Source organism: Pleurodeles waltl, chromosome 6, assembly GCF_031143425.1.
Source record: "Pleurodeles waltl isolate 20211129_DDA chromosome 6, aPleWal1.hap1.20221129, whole genome shotgun sequence".
Taxonomy (NCBI): Eukaryota; Metazoa; Chordata; class Amphibia; order Caudata; family Salamandridae; genus Pleurodeles; species Pleurodeles waltl.
In genome coordinates this window covers 1547489592-1547512981 of record NC_090445.1, presented here as the reverse complement: position 1 = coordinate 1547512981, position 23390 = coordinate 1547489592, and the positions used below count along the sequence as shown (strand labels likewise).

At 42.7% G+C, this 23390-nt stretch overlaps 1 pseudogene; it reads left to right on the top strand.

Moving 5' to 3' along the window:
* The window catches only part of LOC138301789 (DNA fragmentation factor subunit alpha-like), a 120743-nt pseudogene that overhangs the window by 85439 nt on the left and 11914 nt on the right, over positions 1-23390 (top strand).

Here is a 23390-nt window from a genome sequence, read left to right as displayed (position 1 = left end):
GGAAGGGATACCAAAAAGTGCCATAACTAGAGACAGTAGGTGGCAAAGCAGCTATTGTCATTAGTTTGCTGTAACAAGAGACCACCAAATGGGAATATTTGCTTGAATTATTTCTCAAGACATTTGATCTTATTTCTATTTTGTAGATGAAGCCTTATGTTTCAGAGAGGCTGTTGTTACCACCACAGACAGATTGTCAGAACCCCTTTCAGAGAGCCACGTAGCACGCAGGGGTTACTAGGTCCAACCATGTGGTTGAGGCATTTTACTCCTGATGTCCCAGGAGTAACTTTTATGTTAATTACATATTTAATTAATTGTGATTATGTAAATTGTTTATTTTCTTAATTGTTATTTTAATTATGTAAGTGTATTTTATGATTTTTAATGTACATAATATTTTTGTATAGTTACTCATGTACATTTTCGTTGTGGGCTACTGAGTTTGTAGGGGAAAAGGATGAGAAGTGATTTAAATTATAATACTTTGTTTTCAAATTAATTTTTGGTTAATTACATACTTCAATTGATATTTAGATATATTTTGTAATAGAATATTTGTTATGTAAATTATTTGTTGTATTTTTACTTAAGTATAGTTAATAAGCTTTGGAAATTGTATATGGGTATTAGTTTTAATTTATTTGCTTTACTTAATTACTATTTTAACATTATTGTTTTATTTTTGCTTTTTTTGTGTGGGGTGCCTATTGTTTGCCTAGCAGGGAGTAGGGAGGGAAGCATATTTATTTTGTTTTTATTAAATAAGTTTGTATTAACACTAATTATATTTCATTTTATTTATTTTTATAGTACATATGTTTAAGGTTTTTAATAATGTTATGTTGCCAGGTATTTAAATGTTTGTTTAAAAATGATAAGGAGTTGCAATGCTATATGTAACCCTTTCTAAGTCCAACACTTTCCATGTTTTCAGTTACATTTGAGTGGGAATAGTAAATATAAACCCTCCAAAGCCCAATACTTCCATACCGTTGCTTAGATTGGAGTGAGAATAGTAAAGCTAACCCTAGATTGGAGTGAGAATAGTAAATCTAACCCCTCCAAAATCGAACACTTTCCCTACTGCTGTCCAGATCAAAATGCGAATAGTAAATCTTACCCCTACAAAGTTCGAAAACTTTTCCTGCATTTGCTTACATTGGAGTGGGAATAGTAAATTTAACTCATCCAAAGTCCATAATTTCACTGATCTTGTGTATGATGGACTGTAAGTAATAAATCTAACTCCACAAACGTCAAGCACCTTTTCTACTCTTGCTTATCTTGGAGTGGGAATAGTAAATCTAATCCCCCCAAAGCCCAACAATTTTCCCACTTTTGCATACATTGGAATTAGTGCATGTGAATTCTTTTAAGTCCAACACTTTTGCTAGTGTTGGGTGATTCACTTTATAGATTTTTGTATTTTATTTAATGTTAAAAAATTTTTTTTTTTAAATGTGATGTTTAGCTATATTTTACTGTTTATATATATTTAAAGTTGAAATGTTATTATTTTTATGTTTATTATACATTTTTATGTTATTAACATCATTGTATTTTTTAAGTGTTCAAATATTTTTAATGTGTTATTTATATATTTTGTTCACAGTATTTAGACTCTTTTATATTATTTAATATCATTTAAATCAGGTAACGTATGTTTTGGTTATGTATATGTTAATTTTAATTTTTAAGTTATTGTTTTCCTCTATTTAGAAATCTGTTTTGATGTTTATTTCACATACCATATTATAGCTGCGATATAATCAGCCACATATCAAAGAAACAAAAACAATATCTCATCTTGCAAAATTTAGCATTTACCTTGGTTAATATGGTTGTATCGAGTGACAAGGCGTGAAATCAACAATGACATCAACATGGTCAAACCTAATACCTCAAGTTAAGTGTGAACAACCACAGCCAGTTGCATTCCAGGGGCATTAACAGAAATCTGAATGTTAATAGACCATTGGACTTTTAAGAAAGAGCGATAACAGCAGTGTTCTGCGAGAGAGAGTGTGAGGGAAAGAGACACAATGGACACCCTTTTCAGCACCTTGACCAGCAATTACTCATATTTCCTTATATGAGGAATGGCCTCACTACTAGGATCATCTATGTGTTTTTAGTTCGTGACAACCATAACTAGCTGGATGAAGTCTTATGATACTCTGGGAACAATGGTTGTTAATCCTTGCGGGATTCCCATTTGCAGGCGATGCTACAACATATTGCATTTGGCCACCAAGGATGAACAAAAGGCACTTGGATTTTCTCAGTTAGACAACTGATGTTGCGTGCCACGACTGGTTTTCAACCAAATGCACTTGCTCTAGAGTGCTTACTCTTAAAAATGAAATCCTATATCACATTGGGGAGAGTCACCTCTACTCTGCATGATTGCCTGGCTTTTCCTGAGAAATCATATCCTGATAACAGCAGAGAGGGTTGTTCCGAAAACAGAAAACACAGAAGAGATACTTGGATTCTTCAGCAGGGCTCGAAACCTGGGAGTTGCAACAATGGCTACACCAGCTGATGGAAAGTTGAAAACAGGTTAAAAAAAAAAAAAATGAAGAAAAAAGTAAAGCTGGTTCCCACCATATGCAAACGCTGAACACAAAAGAAACCGGTACTAGTCCAAACCAAACGGCTGAAAAAGTGACATTGTAAGAGCAGGAACCTGCAGAAAGGAAAGGAGCGTGGCTGCATATTTGCCATGATGTATGCAAACTACTGACTGTGCAAAGATCTGAATTAGCTTTGAGAAGAAGTTTCCGTGCCACTCTAGGTTAAAGTATCCTCAAGAACAGAATAGGAGAGATACCAGACACAGAAATGCTCAAAAATATAAAAAATAATACTTCAAACACAGTCATTTAAATCACACTCGCATGGTCCTGAATGATATCATACTTAAAAACATACGTTTTGAAGTCACTGGATCCGTCAGTCGTGATGCATCAAGCAGGGCTGCGTGTGCTGCCAAGGTGGGCAATGATAAGAGTCCACGGACAATGTGAGCAGCATTAGAGCTTGCCCTATTCACACCTAGAACTCTCACGTTCCTCCCATGCACCACTGGCAATGGCTGCAGCTCTCAAAATTACCCCATCTAATGGAATCCAGAATGTCCTTTGCTCGTCTTGTAAAAAGCCCATCACTAACATAGAGGTTAACTAGAGATAGTCGCCCATACATCTGGCTTGTCCTTTGATACACCTGCTATCCTCTTTGTTACCTCTGATCTCAAAGGACAGGTAGTAAAAGAGGGCTCAAGAAAACGCCTTTACTTAAAAAAAAAAAAAAATCCACTCCTTGCCTTAAGTTAGACCATCAGCAATAAATGGAAAGCTCTTTTTGTGTAAGAGTGAGGCAAAGGGCTCAACCCTGTGATGACTTGGGGGGTGGGGGGATTGGGCCGAGGTGTGTGTTTGTGAAATGTCACTTCCACGGACATTCCGGTGAATCTACCTAGTCCTTTTGCTCTAATAAACCAATTATAACCAGAGCTGAGGCGGTATCTGTGATTCTTTATGCTAAGAAACCTTTCAGATCATTTGAGTTTTGGATAATGTCCCCCATCTGGGGCATTGGACTCTTTTGGGACTGTATGTACTTTGTATATCATGGACCTTCATAGGTCTGTTTACCTGATATATTGGATCGTTGTTTCGGCTGACAATGATGGAATGTTCTTATTGTGCATGATGCATTGCTGTGATGTTGCCTTCTACTGTAGAAAGCGCTTGTGTAATTGGTTCCCGTTGGCAACAGCTGGTTTATCTTTTGTTTTCTTTCAACTTTAAGCACCCAAAAAAAAATTAAAAGAAAAAGAGAATGACTTTATAGTATCTACGCAAATTCCAATCCAATATCACTAATGTTACCAGGGTGGAAGTTGCACCTTGGGCTAACTGCCCGGGCCCTGCTCTTAACAAGCTTTCGCAATACAATGGGTCTTGTGTTTGCTCGAGTTAGAGCTATAAGCGTTGTAAATTCGTACCTGGACTTTTCTTGCCACTTAAATTGAAAATGAAAAGTAAAACAGTTGACATAATCGAGCCGATTCAAAGTGCCATGGCTGCACGAGTGTGAAGGAGAAACACAAAAAGAAAAAGAAGTTTGCTCGCAGTCAAACGTATCAGCAATCGTGCAATTATTCATGTAACAGGGGCAGTCTGCAGGCGGTAACAAAACCCCCCCAAGGAGGAAAAACATAAAGTATTTACCAATGATAACAAAGGATTTTTGATAAAAAGTCCCTGCACTTTAGCTCACAATAACATATGAAGAGAAGATTTATGAATCGCAATACAAGACCTAGATATGATGCTATCATTTCAGCCATGAGGGTTATTATGAAGGGTTTGGTGAAGAAAGTTTGAGGGTTTCTTCCCTGCAGACGTACACTGTAGTTTGTCACTGCCCCTTCAATTTTAAAAACAATAAAAATATTGCTTTTGTTAAATACTGTGACTGTTAGATTTTTACTTACTGTAAATCAGCTGTGAATTTGACTACTTTGACACAGCTGTGTAAGGGATTCATTGGTGGAATAGTGTAAGGTCCTTCATCTCAGCGCTGAGGTGCATTGGTAGAACCGCGTCAGGGATGTATTAATTGAATAGCATGGGTTACATCCAGTCATCATCAAGGAGCATTCACAGAGCTGTGTGGGGGTATCCTATAACCTAAACACACTAGCAGAGGAGTCTGTAGATCTTGATATAGTATTAGCAAGGGATGTTGGAGTGTGTGTGCGTCAGGGTAATAAAATAACAGGATTACTCCAGCTGAGGACTTTCTGCATTTTATCGGAAAAATACAAGGAGGTACTGGACAGGAAATATGCTGGTGAGAATTAAGTAGCATCAGCCCAGTAGACTTTGGGTCCAAGGTGTGGTACAGCAATGGCACTTTTGGTTCGGACGGGAGTGGAGTGACTTTATGGGACCACTTGGCAGTTATGTGTTTATGTGTCACTTGGATGAGAGTGGGACAGAGAGTGCAAATGCTGTATAATGGCCTTTTTGCTAGGGGGAAAGGGAGCATGTAGAAGTCGAAACATCATTTTGCCATGTGCACTGAAAAAAATGTGTACTGGGACTCCTCAAAAATTGTATTCCATCCTCAATAGGGGAAGATTAATTTGGGTGCCAGGGAACCGATGACTGGGAGATGCTATGGCATGTGTGAGCGGTTTAGTCGAGAACAACGAGGTGAAGGTGGTAGTGGAAACATGCAGGGACAGGAATAGAAGTAAATGTTCTGTTGATGAGACGAATAGTTATTTGATTAGCAGGGATTGATGTGTTTGTTTAAGAGGAATTTTTCCTGTTGAGTTTAAGAAGAATGCATTAATACCAGACTCCTACTGGTCAGATATGGAGTTAAGCTTTTTTGAAAACTAAATACGGACGAATTAGCTTTTATCAGGGTACTTGGTGTATAGTAATTAGTGTACGAGCATATAAGCTGCGGCAGCAGGATAACATGGTGGTCAATGAGAGGAAGACTATGCCGAATGCTGCATTTCTTAATGTTGGCAGGTAAGTGATACTTAGGCTTATTGTGCGCTTTAGAAAATAGATCCAAAGGAGACTTATGTCGAGATTCGCCGGGCCTTATCAATGTAGGGGTTCTCTCCGCTTCTTTGGAATGTATGAGCTGGTGAGAGACAACAGTCAGTGAGTTTGTAAGGTTAAATATAAAAGCGCTGCAATCACGTTTTAAAATGAAGCATGATTTCATCAACTAGAGTAACTGGTAGAAAAGTAAAAGTTGGAGTATTGTTTAAACATGAGTTTGCTTGTTGTGTTTCTTCATTTATTCTGATTGAATGACGAGGAGTGATTTACATTAAGACTGCTGTGACATATTAAATATGAATATAGTTATATATGAATCTGGGTTATTAGTTGAGGGGGATAAGTACCCGTCTGAAGGAATAATCACAATCCTTGTCAGGGTGAACCACTACAGTTACTAAATAAACCTGAGCTCAACCCTCTGGTGGGCTTAATTTCGAGACCATGTGTAATGTATTTATGTAGTACTAAAACGGTAATTAAGTCTACAACAAAACAACAAACATCGCAAAACGAATAAGATAAATAGAGCAACATTTAATGATCAAAATGACACAAAAATGACAAAAATCCAATAAGGGAAACTGTAGATACAAAATGTAAAAGTTTTTAGTAGAAATAGTGGCAAGAAGCACAAAGTCCTAATGATAGTCAATGGTCGTTGTAGAACAGGACGTAAGCAGAATTTGACGCTGACCACAAGGAGCGAGGGTTCAGTTCAAAGTATATTTCATGATTTGGAACTCCTAAGAGGTCCACATTAAAAGACAGAAAAAAACAAAACACAAAAAACCAAAACATAGAAAATAAATAAAATGTACAAAATATTACAAACATAGTGCATTACTAACAAAAAATAAATAAACTTCAGAGGATCATTTAAATAGGTCAATGTACATTTTAAAAAATACTTTAAAAAAAGTTAAAAATTTGAAATCAAAACATTTAATTAGGAGGGTTATTTAACAATTTGAGGGCCTCTCCTGATTTTCGTACATTGAATTTCAAGGAGGGGTTTCAACCACTTTCTACACAATAGCAGTAAATATGGACAAACAAATAAGACATGTTTTAAATCTTGAATGTCATTTTGAAAATAGTCACATACATTCAAGGTGTCATACCATTTTGAAGTTAAAACCTTTAACGGAGGCATATCCACTCTTAAAGTGCAAAAACGCCTCACCCCTGAGGCAAATTCCTTGCTAAGTAGGGTTGCGATTTTCTTATGACAGCGGAATTAATCAAAACATTAAGGGCCTGATTCTAAGCTTGGCGGGTGGCGGGAGCCGCCCGCCAAGCGGGAACCGCCAGAAGACCGTTCCGCGGTCAAAAGACCGCGGCGGTCATTCTGGGTTTCCCACTGGGCTGGCGGGCGACCGCCAAAAGTCCGCCCGCCAGCCCAGTGGGAAACACCCTTCCCACGAGGAAGCCGGCTCCGAATGGAGCCGGCGGAGTGGGAAGGTGCGACGGGTGCAGTTGCACCCGTCGCGAATTTCAGTGTCTGCAAAGCAGACACTGAAATTCTTTGTGGGGCCCTCTTACGGGGGCCCCTGCAGTACCCATGCCATTGGCATGGGCACTGCAGGGGCCCCCAGGGGCCCCACGACACCCCATACCGCCATCCTGCCAGGAACAGGATGGCGGTATGGGGTGTCAGAATCCCCATGGCGGCGCAGCAAGCTGCGCCGCCATGGCGGATTCCCATGGGCAGCGGAAAGTCGGCGGTACACCGCCGGCTTTCTGCTTCTGGCCGCGGCTGTACCGCCGCGGTCAGAATGCCCGGCGGAGCACCGCCAGCCTGTTGGCGGTGCTACTGCCGACCCCGGCCCTGGCGGTATTTACCGCCAGGGTCAGAATGACCCCCTAAATCTCCTCTTTTGTCTCCAGATGGTTAAGTCCAAATGGGAGCTTTTGTTTATAGAAGCATGATTTAAATATGTTTTCAACTGGGCAGATGATAAATAAAACATTGTAGTTAAATCTAGCTCCAGATGTTCTAAAACGTACTTAAAACTTTTAAAGGTACAGAGATTTCTCTCTCAAAGTGACAAAAACCTCTTTATACATAAGGTGCCTTAGTGAAGAAACATCATATTGAGACAAACAATAAGCCCATCGAATCTCCCCCTACTAAGCCTTGTGCAAAGGAGCTCTTGATCCCAAACTCTATCCTTAAAGCAGCAGTTGCAAGAAATCAAGCGTCTTAAAGTTTGTCCTTCGGTTTTATTCAGAAATCCCCAATCTGGTACATCTGTTAGTTCCACTGCATATAACAACGTAACAGGGATCTTACCCTGGTAGAATGCAAGGAGGTGAAAGAAGTGGCGCCTACCTAATGACTTATAGAAGGCTCCTAACCCACACGTTTGGGATAAGGCCTTACCCACATTATTAGATATGTGTTCAGAATCACTAAGGGAACTGGACATGATTTTCCCCAAGAAGCAATGAGATTTAACTCGCTCTAACTTCAGAGAACCCAAATACCATAAAAAGTTTCTTTTTACGTATGGTTTCCCCCAGAAAACATAATACTTGGGATTTCTAGGTATTGATCTTCAAGTAATGTTGATCGGCATAACATTGGAGGGCCGCCAGATGATTATTTAGACCTCTAGGGATCAGATCTACATTACAATATCGTCTGCATAAAGTAGTCATATCAGAGGGCGCCCTTGAATTCTAGGCCCAAAACTATAACTCTTCGAGAAGACATTTGGAAGATCATGAATATACAACAATTATAACAGTGCCAGTAAACACCCCTGCTTCAAACCGTATTTTTTGTTGGAAATTCCGTAGGTAAGCCCCGATAGCCACCCATCAGTACCTTACGCCAGGTAGAGGTACTATCAAGTGCAGCAAATTTGCTGGAATGCCTAGCTTGGGTAGCTTTTTCCACAAATCTGGTGATCAACCTTATCAAAGGCCGTTTAGAAGTCTATAAAGATGGCATAAACTGAAGCACCCCTAATCATTACGTATTTTTCATTTATTAATGGCAAAGCCTCCATATTTTCTATCATTCTCTGATCTTTCCTAAAACCAATTTGTTCCAGTGGAATGATCATACTGCCATCGACCCAAATCTTAAGGTTTTCTAACAGGTTTTTAGCAAAAACCTTCCCAACTGCGTCCAGCAGAGGAAGTTGGCGTACTTAGCAGAAGAGTTTCTGTCACCCTTTTAATGTAAAGGGATAGTGACACTTCCAACTCATGGGGAGGGAACTGTACCTTTTAGATAACAGTATTCAAATACAGGCTGTAGAATCATTGCCCTAAGAGAGGCCTCTTGCTTATTCACTGAGATTGCAACCTTATCAGGACCTATTGAACCAGATGATTGCAATGCTCTGATTGATGCCTCAGTCTCGTCTACTGAAGGGGTACAGTATAGGTCAGCTTATCTTTTACCATCGAACAGGCCATCATTAACGAGAAAGGTAGTATCTGAGTTTTCTGCATAGAGGGAGAGAATATAACCTCTCCACCCTCCTCAGCACTAATAGGTGGATGGAAGATCATTTTAGCATCTCAACACTCTGCAATAATCACCCAATATTTGTGAGAACTTTTCATGCAGGTTGTTTCTTTCAGGTCAATCCACCTACGCTCAGCATTTTGCTTTCTTAAGCCTATGTTCAGCCGCAGCGTTCTTCTCTTTAATAATAAGTCTGCCCTTTCCTTTGAAAATGAGATAAACTGTAATCAAGTTAATGTTTTTTTCCTTGTTCAGGGTAAGTACTAAGGGACACATTTTATGAGTGAGTTTATAGTGTGCCCGACGATTATCCTTTACATTCTGCCTCATAAAATCAGAAAAAAGTTAGGGATATTCCTGTTCAAAGATCTAGGATCAGAATACCCCTCTATAAACATCTTTTTAAGGTATCTATTTTGGAAAGAGGAACATTTGTTCTACCTGTGCTCTTATTGAAATTAGTAAGTAACCCATCAAGTTCCCATGACCCTACAGAGGAAAGGCTTAAATTTAGAGAGAGAACAAGTAATATAAGATTGCTAAATGAGGAGTCTAAGATTGTCAAGTCTTTGACATGTTGAGCTGTAGCAAAGGAAGCAACAATGTAATTTATGATGGAGCTCCCTAGCGAGGATTTATGTGTGAACTAGGCTGGTGAGTTTAAATTGAATCTACCATTTAAAATCATATAGTCATTCTTTCTTAGATGGTTTAGAAGTATAAGCCCTCTTTTATCTGTTCTTACATTCAATGGAAACAGCAAGGATGGGATGTTAAATGCAGTTTCCTTCTAAGCATCACACAATGTATTAATAGAGTGATTAGACACTTTGCAATTCAAATCACCTGCTAACAAAAATTCACATTCCCCTTCATTCTTCTCATCATTGATGAACAAGTTACTTACCTTCGGTAACACTTTTTCTGGTGGATACAATAGCTACCTGTGGATTCCTCACCTTATGAATTCGTCATTGCGCCAGCATCCGACAGAAAGTCTTCTTCCCAGCTCTCCACGTCAACGAGGAGGTCACAATTGCACGGCTCCACATGACTCCGCCTGACGTCACCGTGCCAATAAGAGGTCCTCGCCGGCGTGCTGACATCAGTTTCACCCATTTTTTATGTGCCTTTGAGGCGAACAGGTGAGAACCGACTACCTCAATAACTCCAACAAATACATATATACATAAAACCTTCATGATGCAACATAATCGAAAACCATCATTTATATATACAGGAATATCCTAGTGCAATCAGACAGGCAACGGGGAGGTGGGTGGGACTGTGAGGAATCCACAGGTAGCTATTGTATCCACCAGAAAAAGCATTACCAAAGGTAAGTAACTTGTTCTTCTGATTGATACAAACTACCTGTGGATTCCTCACCTAATGAATAGAGTCCCAAAGCAGTACCGCACTCGGAGGTGGGTGCCCGTGTGATTACACCAAGAAATCCTGTAAGACAGATTGTGCAAAATGGCCGCCCCTCCAAACCTCAGAATCCAAGCAGTGATGCTTTGCAAAGGTATGGCGGGACGCCTAACTTGCCGCCTTGCAAATGTCCACCACCGGAACCCCCCCTTGCCAGGGCCGAAGTGGCCGATTTAGCCCTGGTGGAGTGGGCCCTGATACCCTCCAGAGGAACGTTCTTTGCCAGTGAGTAGCAAACTTTTATACAAAGAATGACCCACCTGGAGATTGCTCTATTATGTACTGCTCTGCCCTTCCACTGACCAACATACCCCATGAACAGCTGATCCTCCAGGCGAAAGTCTTTCATCCTCTCAATATAAAAACTGAGAGCCCTTCTAGGGTCCAATCGATGGAGTCTCTCTTCCTCTTTTGAGGGCTGGGGAGGAGGGTAGAAAGAGGGAGGGGTACTAGTTTGCCCTATATGAAAAGGAGTGACAACTTTTGGCAGGAAAACCGCCCTGGTTTTCAGTATCACTTTATCAGGGAAAACCAAGGTAAAGGTGGGCTTTACGGAAAGGGCTTGAAGCTCCCCAACTCTCCTAGCAAAGGTTATAGCGATTAGGAAAACAGTCTTAAGGACCAAACACCTTAAAGGATATGAATGGCTGGGCTCGAACGGTGAACTCACCAGAAATGTTAAAACAAGATTTAACTCCCACTGAGGCATATGAAAGGGTGTGGGAGGAAACTTACTAAGCAAGCCCTTAATAAATCTATTTACAATCGGAGATTTAAATAAAGAGGGCTGGTCCGGGAGGCAAAGAAAAGCCGATGGAGCAGCCAAATAACCTTTAACTGTAGCCACTGCACAGCCTTTATTTGCTAAATCAAGAGCAAATAACAAAACATCTGAAAGGTGGGCATTCAAGGGATCTTTCTGTTTCTCTCCACACCAAATCACAAATTTAGCACACCTACCGGCATAAATGGACTTAGTGGAGTGTCGCCTGGACGATAGAATAACATCCACTACATCCGGTGGGAGAGAAAAGGAACTCAGGTTGCCCCGTTCAATCTCCAGGCATGAAGGTGCAGGCTCTGGAGGTGGGGGTGTAGAACCTGCCCCTGCGACTGCGAGAGGAGGTCTGCCCTGAGCGGGAGACGAAGCAGAGGGCACTTTGAAAGTTGCAGAAGGTCTGTGTACCACACCCTTCTCGGCCAATCCGGTGCCACCAAGATGACTTGGGCCCTGTCTTGGCGAATCTTCCTCAGGACCCGAGGAATCAAGGGTATGGGGGGGAACGCGTAAAGCAACTGGCCGTCCGAGGGTATTTGAAACGCGTCCCCCAACGCTCCTTGCATCAGATACTGGAGACTGCAGAACAACAGGCAGTGCACGTTCTCCAGAGTGGCGAATAGATCTACCTGCGGAGATCCCCACATCCCGAAGATGTATAGGACCAGGTCTGGATGGAGACGCCACTCGTGATCGGCCGAGAAGTGCCTACTGAGACTGTCCGCACGTACGTTCAGAACCCCAGCCAAATGATTTGCTATCAAGCAAATCTGATGGTCCTGAGCCCAGGACCAGAGCCACAGAGCTTCTCTGCAGAGAAGGTACGGCCCTACTCCTCCCTGCTTGTTTATGTACCACATCGCTGTAGTGTTATCTGTGAGGACTTGAACCGACTAACCGCAAAGGGAAGGGAGGAAGGCCTTGGGAGCCAGACGTATCGCCCGCAGTTCCAACAGATTGATATGAAACATCTGTTCCACCGGAGACAAGACCCTTGATCTCCAGATCCCTCAGATGAGCACCCCACCCTAGAGTGGAGACATCTGTTACAACTGTGGCCACTGGAGGTGGTAGTGAGAACGGCCTTCCTTGGGAAAGGTTGACTTCCACTGCCCACCATTGGAGATCCGCTGCAGTGTCCCTGGAGATCCTTATCCATTCCTCAAGATCTCCTTTGTGCTGAAACCACTGCCTGCGGAGGCACCACTGAAGATCCCTCATATGCCAGCACGCATGAGTGACCAACAGAATGCACGAAGCAAACAGACCAAGCAGGTGTAAGACCTTGAGGACTGGAATAACCGCTCCATTTTGAAACATTGGAATTAGCGCCTGAATGTCCCGAATCCGCTGAGGCGGGGGGTAGGCCCGATACAATGTTGTGTCCAGTACTGCCCCTATGAACAGGAGGTGTTGAGAGGGCGCCAGGTGAGACTTTGGCACGTTTATCGAAAACCCCAGATCGAACAACTGAGTTGTCACCTGCAGGTGATGCAGCACCAGCTCTGGAGACTTGGCTTTGACCAACCAATCGTCCAGGTAGGGGAATATTCCCTTTCTCCTGAGATGTGCTGCAACCACTGCCATCACCTTTGTGAAGACTCGAGGTGCTGAAGTAAGCCCAAACGAAGGACCGCAAACTGGTAGTGTTGCAACCCCACCACAAACCAGAGATACTTCCTGTGTGACTTGAGGATAGGGATATGAAAGTACGCATCCTGCAAGTTGACAGACACCATCCAATCCTCTTTGTTCAATGCCATAAGTACCTGCGTTAGAGTCAGCATTTTGAATTTCTCCTGCTTGAGGAACCAATTCAAAATCCTCAGGTCTAGGATCGGTCTCAGGCGACCGTCCTTCTTGGGGATCAGGAAATATCTTGAATAACAACCCTGACCCCTTTCCTGCTCTGGAACCAACTCTACAGCACCCTTCGATAACATGGCCAGAACCTCCTGTTGCAACAACAGGAGATGGTCTTCTGAAAAAAATGAGGGACGGGGGGAGGGAGGAGGGAATTCCTGAAAGGGGAGAGCATATCCTTTTTCCACAATATTCAACACCCAGGAGTCTGTTGTTATCAACTCCCACTCGCTGAGAAAAAGACAAAGCCTTCCCCCTACAGGAGAGGCATGTTCGATAAGGTGGGGAAAACTAGGGCTGCTTCCCCTGCTGTTGTCCACTAGAGGAAGAGGATGATGATGAAGGGTGCTGCTGGGCTGCCCCTCTAGCTCTAGCCCTCCCTCGCCCTCTAAAGTATCGATAGGATGGATTGGCAGGTTGTTGGGCCGAGTACTGGGGCCTCTGAAAAACTGCCCCATGACCAAACCCTCCGAACCTGCGAAAAGGCCTATAAGGGGCAGCAGGGGTAGCCTGTAAGCCTAAGGACTTTGCTGTAGCCCAGCAGTCCTTAAAACGTTCAAGGGCAGAGTCTGCTTTCTCCCCAAACAGCCTTTCACCATCAAAGGGCAAGTCTAGTAAGGTGGTCTGTACATCCGATGAGAATACGAGGACCTCAGCCAAGCGTGCCTCAACAGATGTCCCCATTGCCTTGGCGTCGTGCTCAGAGCTAAGACACCAAAGGCAGTCCCCATGCAGATCAGTGACCGACATCCGTCCGCCACATTCATTACTTGGCTTGAAACCCGATTTTCTCGGGGGAAACATTGTAACTACTAAAGCTACAACTCTATCCAATAAGCCAGGAGAAACAACCGTTAGCGTCGAAGGCACGGAAAAAAGGAAACTGACGTCACCACGCCGGCAAGGACCTCTTATTGGCACGGTGATGTTAGACGGAGTCGCGTGGAGCCGTGCAATTGTGACGTCCTCATCAACGTGGAGAGCTGGGAAGAAGACTTTCTGTCAGATGCTGGCGCAAGGACAAATTCGTAAGGTGAGGAATCCACAGGTAGTTTGTATCCATCAGAAATATAGTTAAACACATGAAAGAGTATATTGTTATAAAATTTATCTGGGGGAATACATTCTCACTATATACATTCTCTACTAGCAAAGGAACTCTTCTGTCTTCCTCTACACAAATCACAACCTTTAGGGCCTGAAAAAAGATTAGAGTGGTCTATAAAGTTGTTGTATCCCATTTAACTTATTGCTTGATAAAACAGCATTTCCTCTTTTACGTGCCTCTTCTTAGAAGGCAAGACACTACAGCTTAAGACAATCAAGCCCTCACAAGAAAAGTCAGAGGAATACAAGGTTTCCTGGATACAGATTAAATCAGCTTTTAAACTACTTAAGAAGTCCAATTTCTCTGGAGAGTTTGCTAGTCCTGCTGCATTCCAGCAGATAATTCTCAATTTATTACTAGTGACCAAGTTTTAAAACATGCCCCAGCGCCTGGGTACTATTTAATGCTCCAGCTAACCAACTCCACTTCACATACTCATCCTCTGCTAAGGGAGTAAAGGAGGCAGAAACATCAGACACAGAGTATTTTACTAATCTCTTTTGAAACTTTTCAAATTGCTAGTAGATAATCCATAAGAAGACAGCAAACACTCATCAGACAGTGGCAGATTTGAATGAACAAAATGTCTGCTAGTTATTAGCTTTTCATCCAAAACCGGAATTACATCAATGCCTCTACACTGTAACAGAGCACAATTTTGTAAACTTAGATTAGCAACAATTTTAGAATAAAACTGGACCCTTGTATGACATTCTGGGGTCCTGAGCTAAACACTTTACATTTCCAATGTCTGTGAAGCAAGACAATAAAAAAGAGTGGTTCATAGTTAGGTCACAGTCAAATAATGCAACAAAGTCTAGCTATAAAGGCCCATATTTATACTTTTTTTGCGCCGAATTTACCACCATTTTTTGATGCAAAAATGGTGCAAACTTACAAAATACAATTATATTTTGTACATTTGCGCCACTTTTGCAGCAACAAATGGTGCAAAAGTGGTGCAAAAAATGTATAAACATGGGCCAAAGTGTCCACATGAGTTTGCGTGAGAGCAATAACACACGGTGAAAAGTTCCCACTCTGCTGACAGCGAATTTGGAATTCACTGGACTCAAAATTTGTCATAGCAACAAAAGGACCAGCTGTAGTATTAAATTTCAAGGATGCCAGATCTACCAAGGTTTGCTCAACCAGTGGCAATTGTAGCTCTTTTTTTTCTTGCATCGGCATCAGACCACCGGTCACCTTTGGGGATGAAGTTCCAGGGTCTCCTTCCTGGAACCAAAGTTTTTTTGGATTTCTCTTTGATATGCTCCATTTAATCTTCTTTGAAGATAATTTTCTTGCTTTCCCCTTTTCGTTAGTAGCTATAGGAGCAGAAAAACTAATGGTCTTGTTACGGACCGGTCTGCAGATCTAAAAATGGGAAATGGTTCCACCCCGGAACCCGAGTCTTTAAACGGGCGGCAGAGACGGTAGGGCTAGGAAAGTCGGAAGCAAAAATCTTTTTTAATTAATAAACAGGACTTTCTGGTTTCGCCGACTTCTTAACATGGGGCTGCTTCAGTAGGCTTGCCAACTTGAGTTCTCTGTTCAAGAGTTGAAAGTCGTTGGGGGAGGGGAAGGTGCGTTCACGAGCACATTGTTTTCAGAGGCCTCAGGAAGTGGACCAGTGTGTAGAACACCCAGCTTTTCACAAGTCTCATGCGTGGCAGTTACAAAATGTCTTCCTCAGGCCCATCCCCTCATCCTTTTAGCTCATCAACACCTTCAATATTACCAATAGAATATCTTGTTTATGGTCTGAATTATTCACTGACTTTTCTAATAGTGATAGGTGCCTTCTGTCCAGACAAGATTTTTTCCATACACTTAAATGATTCAGATATTAATGCATATCGACTGGGAAGATCACAGGACAAGTTCCCAGGTATCTCAAATTCGGGCTTTACAGATGTTTGGAGTACCTAAGATAATTGATCTGATGGTGTACTACTAAAAAGCCTTAGACCAGAGGCCTTTGAAGGGCCTACTGGGAACTTAGGTACACCACAAGCCACAAGGCTCCTCAAATTAACATTGATGTCAATGTCAGGTAAAGTAAAGTCCCCGGTAATATTTGTAGTTAAAGAAGGGTTGCTTTGCTTATCTTTTTGGAAAAGGAAGATGGTATTCAAACTTTTTGTCTGGGTCAAGCTAAGCCCCTTATTTCTAAGTGGAATTGACTTGGTTTCTCTGCAGGCTATTGTGAGATTAGTCTACCAGAGCGAAGTCTCAGAGCTGTCCTACTGATGCCTCCTAGACGGTTATCTAAAAAAATGTAGGTCTCAATGTTGATTCACTATAGGACTGGATTGATGTACAGTATAAGGGAGCCAAGCTGAATGGCCCTCAGTAATACAAACAGACAGTATTCAGGAGGATTCGCACCAACGGGGCAGGAGCACACTACCTAACCCAGCAAGCTGCACCCAATCCTAGGTGGGCCATTTCCGCTGGGTAACCGGGCTCACTCCTAAAAGGCCCTCCACGCTTAGCTCTGCTTTCAGATGCCTCCGGATAGCATCTGGTGTATGGAGGGGTGAAGAGGGGTCTTTAGAGCATTTCAGGGGGCCTGCAAGGAGCACCTTATTCAGTTAAACAGCTCCCTCGAGTCTGTGTAGTTAGTATTGCTAAGCCCTTTTAATATAGGTAATACCCAACCACACTATTATCCCCTCCAATATAGTAGAGCGATCGGACAGAAATGTCACTGTTACTGATTACTGGACAACTGCCTTACTTGTGGCCAGTTTCACGGTTTTATCTATACCGTCATATCTCATTTCAGCATATGGTGACGGCACTCGCTCCCCACCTTGCAGTCCGCAGACTGTCCCTGCGCCTTACTCATCAGCGCCTCCACGCCGGCTTCCTCACTGGGTTGCCAGCAGATACTAATCGTAGACCAGCCGGATCCTCGCCCGCCGTGGTGACAGCGGTGCGGCTTCCTCTTGAAGCTCTCCTCTATGAGCCTCTTCGGACCTCTCTCTTCATTGCTCCTCCTTGCTTGGCCCAGCTGGCCACGGCGGTAGCAGTGGTGGTTCTCCTTTGCAAGTCACTATGTGCCCCACTTCTCACGCTCCTTGCTCCTCCCACAGGAACTCGCTCACAGGAACATGTTGGGAGGTCTCCATATTACACCTTACTCTAAATTTGGTCTAAAATGGCAATGCCACATTACACCAGGTTCAGTTATACTAACCAGGTTCATCCGGGTCAAAAATTTTAACGTCTGACTTTAGCCCTTTATGTACCAATCCACTACAGGAGTACAGCTCTCAGCCCCTCAGGACCTTTGGGGAAGCACTTAGAGATTCACGCAGCAACAGACAGAGGCCAACAGGAGTATCCAGTCCAGGTCCAGTTGCCACTGGTCAGCTGGACAGTTGCTTGATAAGGTCTCTTTTTCCTAAACTTTTTTTTTGTTGTTGCATAAAATAGACTACAATCATAGGATATAGGAATTACAGGTGCTCTGGAGTAATTTAGATCAAACATAATGATCATAATCCTATTTAACATATGTAAGTAGTAAGGAACTAGAACATAAAGGTCCCCTAGTGCCTCCCCATGGCCACTCTCATCTGAAGGAATTTGTACACTGGTCTTAGCAGCCATGAAGTATACAGTATTGAGGAGATCACAGAAGGGTTACAGCATTTAATCAATAATACCTCAATATAGGGCCTAGCCTTTCGAAACCCCTCTGTGTTTGGCAGAGTAGCCTCTCACCTCAGACTTTTTTAAGTAATCTGAATTCATCAAAACAATGCCAGCTGCATTGGTGGTGCAGGAAAATGCCTCCTGTAGCTTCTTGTGTCCCTGTAGCTTTAACTGGAAGTTAGCCTTATGACCCTTGAAGTCCACTCATTTGTCCTGAATATAAAAGGGAGGGCAGGTCTAGTCTTCAAGGTCTCGGACAACAGGCTCAGTTCTCTTCTGATCTTACGCAGGTCCACGCTTGGTCTGAAATTGGTGAATGAACCCCTTGGGATGTCCTAAGATTCACAGCGCATTTTCAAGTCTTCTAAATGTGGGCTCTGAGGGGTGGGGGTGGGTGTTGTCCCAATCTAACATGACAATACAGTTGTAGGTAGTACCTGTACCCCCAAAAACACGGAGACAGATGTCTGGAAGAAGAAAGTTGAGCTTTCAGCAACCAGACAGTGAACACATACATATTGTTTTGGCATTCTGTTTCCCTCCTTTAAAGTGCACCTCAAATGTCACATCAAAAACTCCAGCAGACTTGTCAAGCAGTTCTTAACACTCCAGAAGGATCTGACACTGTGATGCCAACAAGAGATCCACTGAGATGGGGGTCATTCTGGATGGGTGGAGAGGGGCAACAAAAGAAGGTTGCAGGCCTGGGTGTTACCTACATCTGCTTGTGACATGGTAGGCCTCTTTGAAGTTAATCAAGTCCTTGGGCCCAGCCCTCTGACCATCCTGTCATGACCTGGGATAAAGTTTCTACATCTTTCACATCTATTGGAATGCTAGTTATTGGCTGGTGGAAGAGGGAGTGCACAATACAGATTGAGGGCCTCATTACGAAGCTGGCAGTCTTAAGACCGCCAGCCTCGCGATGGCAGTCGGACCTCCGCAGACAGGGCGGTCCGACCACCCTATTATGACACTGGTGGAGCCGCCACGGTCAGACTGCCGACTCTGCCAGGCTGCAACCAGCCTGCAGGCTGGTGGTCGCTGCGGTTGTAATCCACCAGCCTTTCCATGGCGGTAAACACTGCCAAGGAAAGGCTGGAGGAATGGGGGTGTCGAGGGGGCCCTGGAGGCCCCTGCACTGCCCATGCACTTGGCATGAGCAGTGCAGGGGCCCCCATGCACAGCCCCATTGCGCATTTCACTGCCTGAATTATGGGCAGTGAAATGCGCAATGGGTGCTGGTGCACCCGACGCACTACAACATTGCAGCCTGCGCAATTACAAGCAGGCGTCAATGTGGTGGTGACTGTTACGCTGGGTCAGCTCGCAAAAACGCTGTTTTCACCCACTGGCCCAGCGGAAGACTCCTAATGTGGCAGGCAAAAGACCTCCATTACTGGTGGTCTTTTGCCTGCAGCGGCTTCGGCGGTCCTATGAAAGGACCACCAAAGTTGTAATGAGGCCCCGAGTTTCCAGGAACTTCAGGCAGGGCAAAGGTAACTTTTTAAAAGTCAATGATACAAAATATTTATTACAAATCAAATCCTACTTCACCAGTGATTTGGGCTTGTAATAAATATTTCAGAAACTCCAGTGATTCAATTTATAGCTGTTTCCCAGGTGGAAATAGCATTTAATAAACTTAATATTGTATTCCAGAGCTTTCCTATAGAACAGCCAACCATGCTATAGTGAAAAATGCTTTGAGGTGCTAGTCACTGTAAGGAAACATTAAACTTTTACATGTCCTACTTATAAATACTATGTACCCTTCCTTATCGGCAACAAGGCCGTGTTAGGGCAGACATATATATTTTAAAGGAAGGATAGGGCCTGTCAAAAGGGGTTATTTTTACAGGTCACATTTGCAGTTAAAGCCTGCATTGCCAGGCTGCTGGTGGCAGGCAAGCAGCGAAGTTTACATTATATCACTGTAGTGGATGGCATAATGGGTGCTGCAGCCCACTTGTGGCATTTAACGTAAAGGCCCTGGGTACACTTTTGTACCAGAGGGAGATGTATGTAAGTTAAATATGACAATGAGGAGTGTACCCATTTCAAAAGGATAAAAGGAGGAGAACAAGCACTTTACCACTGGTTAGCAGGGGTAAATTGCACAGAATTCTATAGCCAGCAAAAATAAGGTTCAGCAAAAAGGCAAAAAAATTGGATTGACCCTGCAGAAAGAGCAAATTTCAAACTCAACAGTTAGTAATTTGGCTTGCTGCGCGAATCACAAAATGAGAGTTAGAGGAGAATGTTTGCAATATCTGCAGAAGTAATATACACCCTGGTTCTCCTTGTTTCTTTAGAGTTTACAAACTGATGAGGGGCAGTGGTCAGTGGATTTGTAATGCTAAACATGAATGTGCTGCAATCGCTTGATCATATGAAGTTTGCTTTCATCAAATAGATTGACCTGTAGAAAAGTAAACGTTGGGTTGATGTTTAAATATGAGCTTGTTTGTTGTGTTTCTCAATTTATTCTGATAGAATGAAGAGCAGTTTATATTAAAACTGCTGTGATACAGGAAGTATAAATATAGCTAGTACTGCATTTGTTATTGGTGTGTGGGTCTGTAAAGAGTCACTCTTGGCAGATGTTGTTCTTGTTACGTGTTAGTATATTGTTATATAATTAAAATGTAAATATGATGCTGCATTGACTGTTAAAGGATGCTATTAACTTAACTATAAATTCAGCTTAGCCAGTGACTTAGTTAAGACTTGGTAGAATTATTTTAGATATATACTCTATTTCTTGGGAATAATTCAAATTTTAAGGATTCTCTAAATTGCCTCCATGCACTTGTTTCTATCTGATTGCTTTTTTGTCAAAAAATGTTTTTATTGTTTATCATGTGAAGTAACTAAGTGATGTTCTTTAATATTCTTTCAGTCCTTGAACGTGTGCGAAAATCTTATATAGTTAGTGTGGGGCCAACAATAACACTCCTATGAATAAGGGCAATGTAAAGATTTTTTTTTTATTGAAAATTTTAGTAGGCAGGACTTATTATTTGAGCCCATAATTCTGTGTTACTGAGACAAGACCAAAATCCGATCCTTATCCCTGCTATACGGTAAATGCAAATGTATATTTCCGCTTTTTTGCCTAATTGGGATATCCATCAAAGTAGAGTTTGATAATGTTTTTTCTAAACTTTTGCTTCCTATAGATCATAAAATGATTTGTTCTACAACCCTCTCTACCACCTCAAATAAGGATCTATAAAGGACACAGTAGAGGACACCAGTGATGATGGCTACAGATAAAGCAAATTTGGTGGAAGAGTATATTCATACACCTTTAAAGTATGATATTATAATTTATTACCATGAATTTTAGGTACTACTGATTTTATTACACTCTATATATCGTGTATGAAAGATACAAAAATATTTTTAAAACTCTTCTGTGTTCTTCTTAAGTGTAACTTTGGGTTTTGAATTGCACAGTAAAATGAGGACTCAATTGAGAGAGACATTTGTCCTAAAAAAGTACCTCTGAAAGGGTGTATGAGATTTCAAAGTATTCTTCTTGAATGTATAACATGAGACATAGTGATAGAACTGTAAAATCTAAACATAACCATTGACGTCTGGAAAACCAGAAATGTGGTTCTTATGTCTAGGGAAAACTATGTTAAGGAAGCATAAAGGCAACTGAGTGATAGATAATGCTATGAAAAAGTTGACAAAGCATACTATACAAATCTCCAACAAAGATTTCCAGAGTATCTCAAAGAATGGTACAGTAACCAACTGCTCAGCTGGGATAAAATGCAGTTTCTAACACAGTATACCTACATTGCATTGATTGCCTAAAATTCATGACAGCTGAACCAACACTCCTGGATGACCTATAGTGTTGTCACAAAACTGTCTGTTGGAGAATACTTCAATCTGTTGTTGACCTCCGAGCCCCCTGGGCCCAGAATGTGGATGTGGGTGTCCTGAGGTGTGCGTGCCCGGCCACGACCGCTGGGGTGGTTTGGCTACCAGAGCGAACTGAACTGAATGATGTGGCTGACTTTCCTGTTGGGGACCCTGGGTTGTGGAGTGGTGGTCGCTGCATGGAAAATCATGTGAGCCTTTGAGGTGCGCCACTGCAGGGGTCTAACTTGAAACCCTCCATTCTGCGGTTGACACCTTGTGGGGGCTCCCTCACAGAGGGCAGATTGGAAGGTGGGCCTCCTTTGTGGGATGGAGGATGCTGGCTGAAAACACCGACATCACAGGCTACGACCAGGACCTCTTGACAGGTATGCCCTGCACTCTCTGCGACTGGGTTGCTGTTGACTAGTGATGCTTGGTGAGGTTCATCCAGACCTGTGCGCCGTTGATCTACATTTCTTTTCCCTCAGCAGCGCACTGCCTGGGCTACTGGCTTCCCCATGCTCATCTGCAATGAAACAAAATTGGCATGGACTGGCATGCAATCAACTTGACACTTTGATCTGTGGGCCTAACAGGTGACCATCACTGAGAGGGGTGCTGGAACTCTGGCTGGCACAGGGGAGGCTGATGATCTCAAAAACGCAATTTGAATCGATGCTGTCGGCACTTGCACTTGATCTCATCTGGTGATCTAGCCATTACTGGAAGATGAACTTTACACTAATCTTATTACACCCGTTAACAAACAACCCAGGATGGGTAAAGATAGGCAACCGAAACCTCCATTCTCCCAAACACGAATTGACAAGTTTACAACTCCGACTACAGCCCAAGGAGGAGACACTATGCCTGATTCTGCCCTGGCTGGACGTGATACAAAACAATTCTCCAGGCGATCCAGAGTTAGCAGGCAGCAGTGAAGAATAAAATCGAGGAGTGAGGGTGGATATGGCCCACCCTCAAAAATGGATCTAAAAAATGCCACGAACCGGGTCTCAGAGGTGGAGGCACACATTTCCTCAGTGGACGGCCGCGAATAGAGGACTAACGTGAACCGCCTGCTTACGCACACCCATTAGCTTGAGCAAAGAGTGGAAGATGCAGAGAACAGATTGAGGTGCAGAAACCTACGGTTCGTGGGCTTTCTGGAGGGAGCTGAGGGATCTCGGAATGCTGAATTTCTTGAGACCTGGTTGAAAACTTAGATGCCATCATGCTGACCCATGGTTTGCTATCGAACGGGATCACAGAGCTCTCACGGCTAAGCCTCCTCCTGGAGCTTCACCTAGGGTGATGATTGTCCATTTCTTTAATTTTCGAGACTGAGATTTGATCTTGAAAGAAGCATGTGTGCAGGCGATCCTACAAATTCAAAACTCCAAAATACTAATATAGCCAGAACACTCACGAGAGGTCCAAGGACATCGCTGTTCTTATCAACATGTGAAACAGAAATTAAGATCAATGCAATTGTCATATATGCTATTGTTCCTGGCTCACCTTAAGGTTATCTGTGAAGGGAAAGCCCATTTCTTTGTTACTGGCATGGGAATG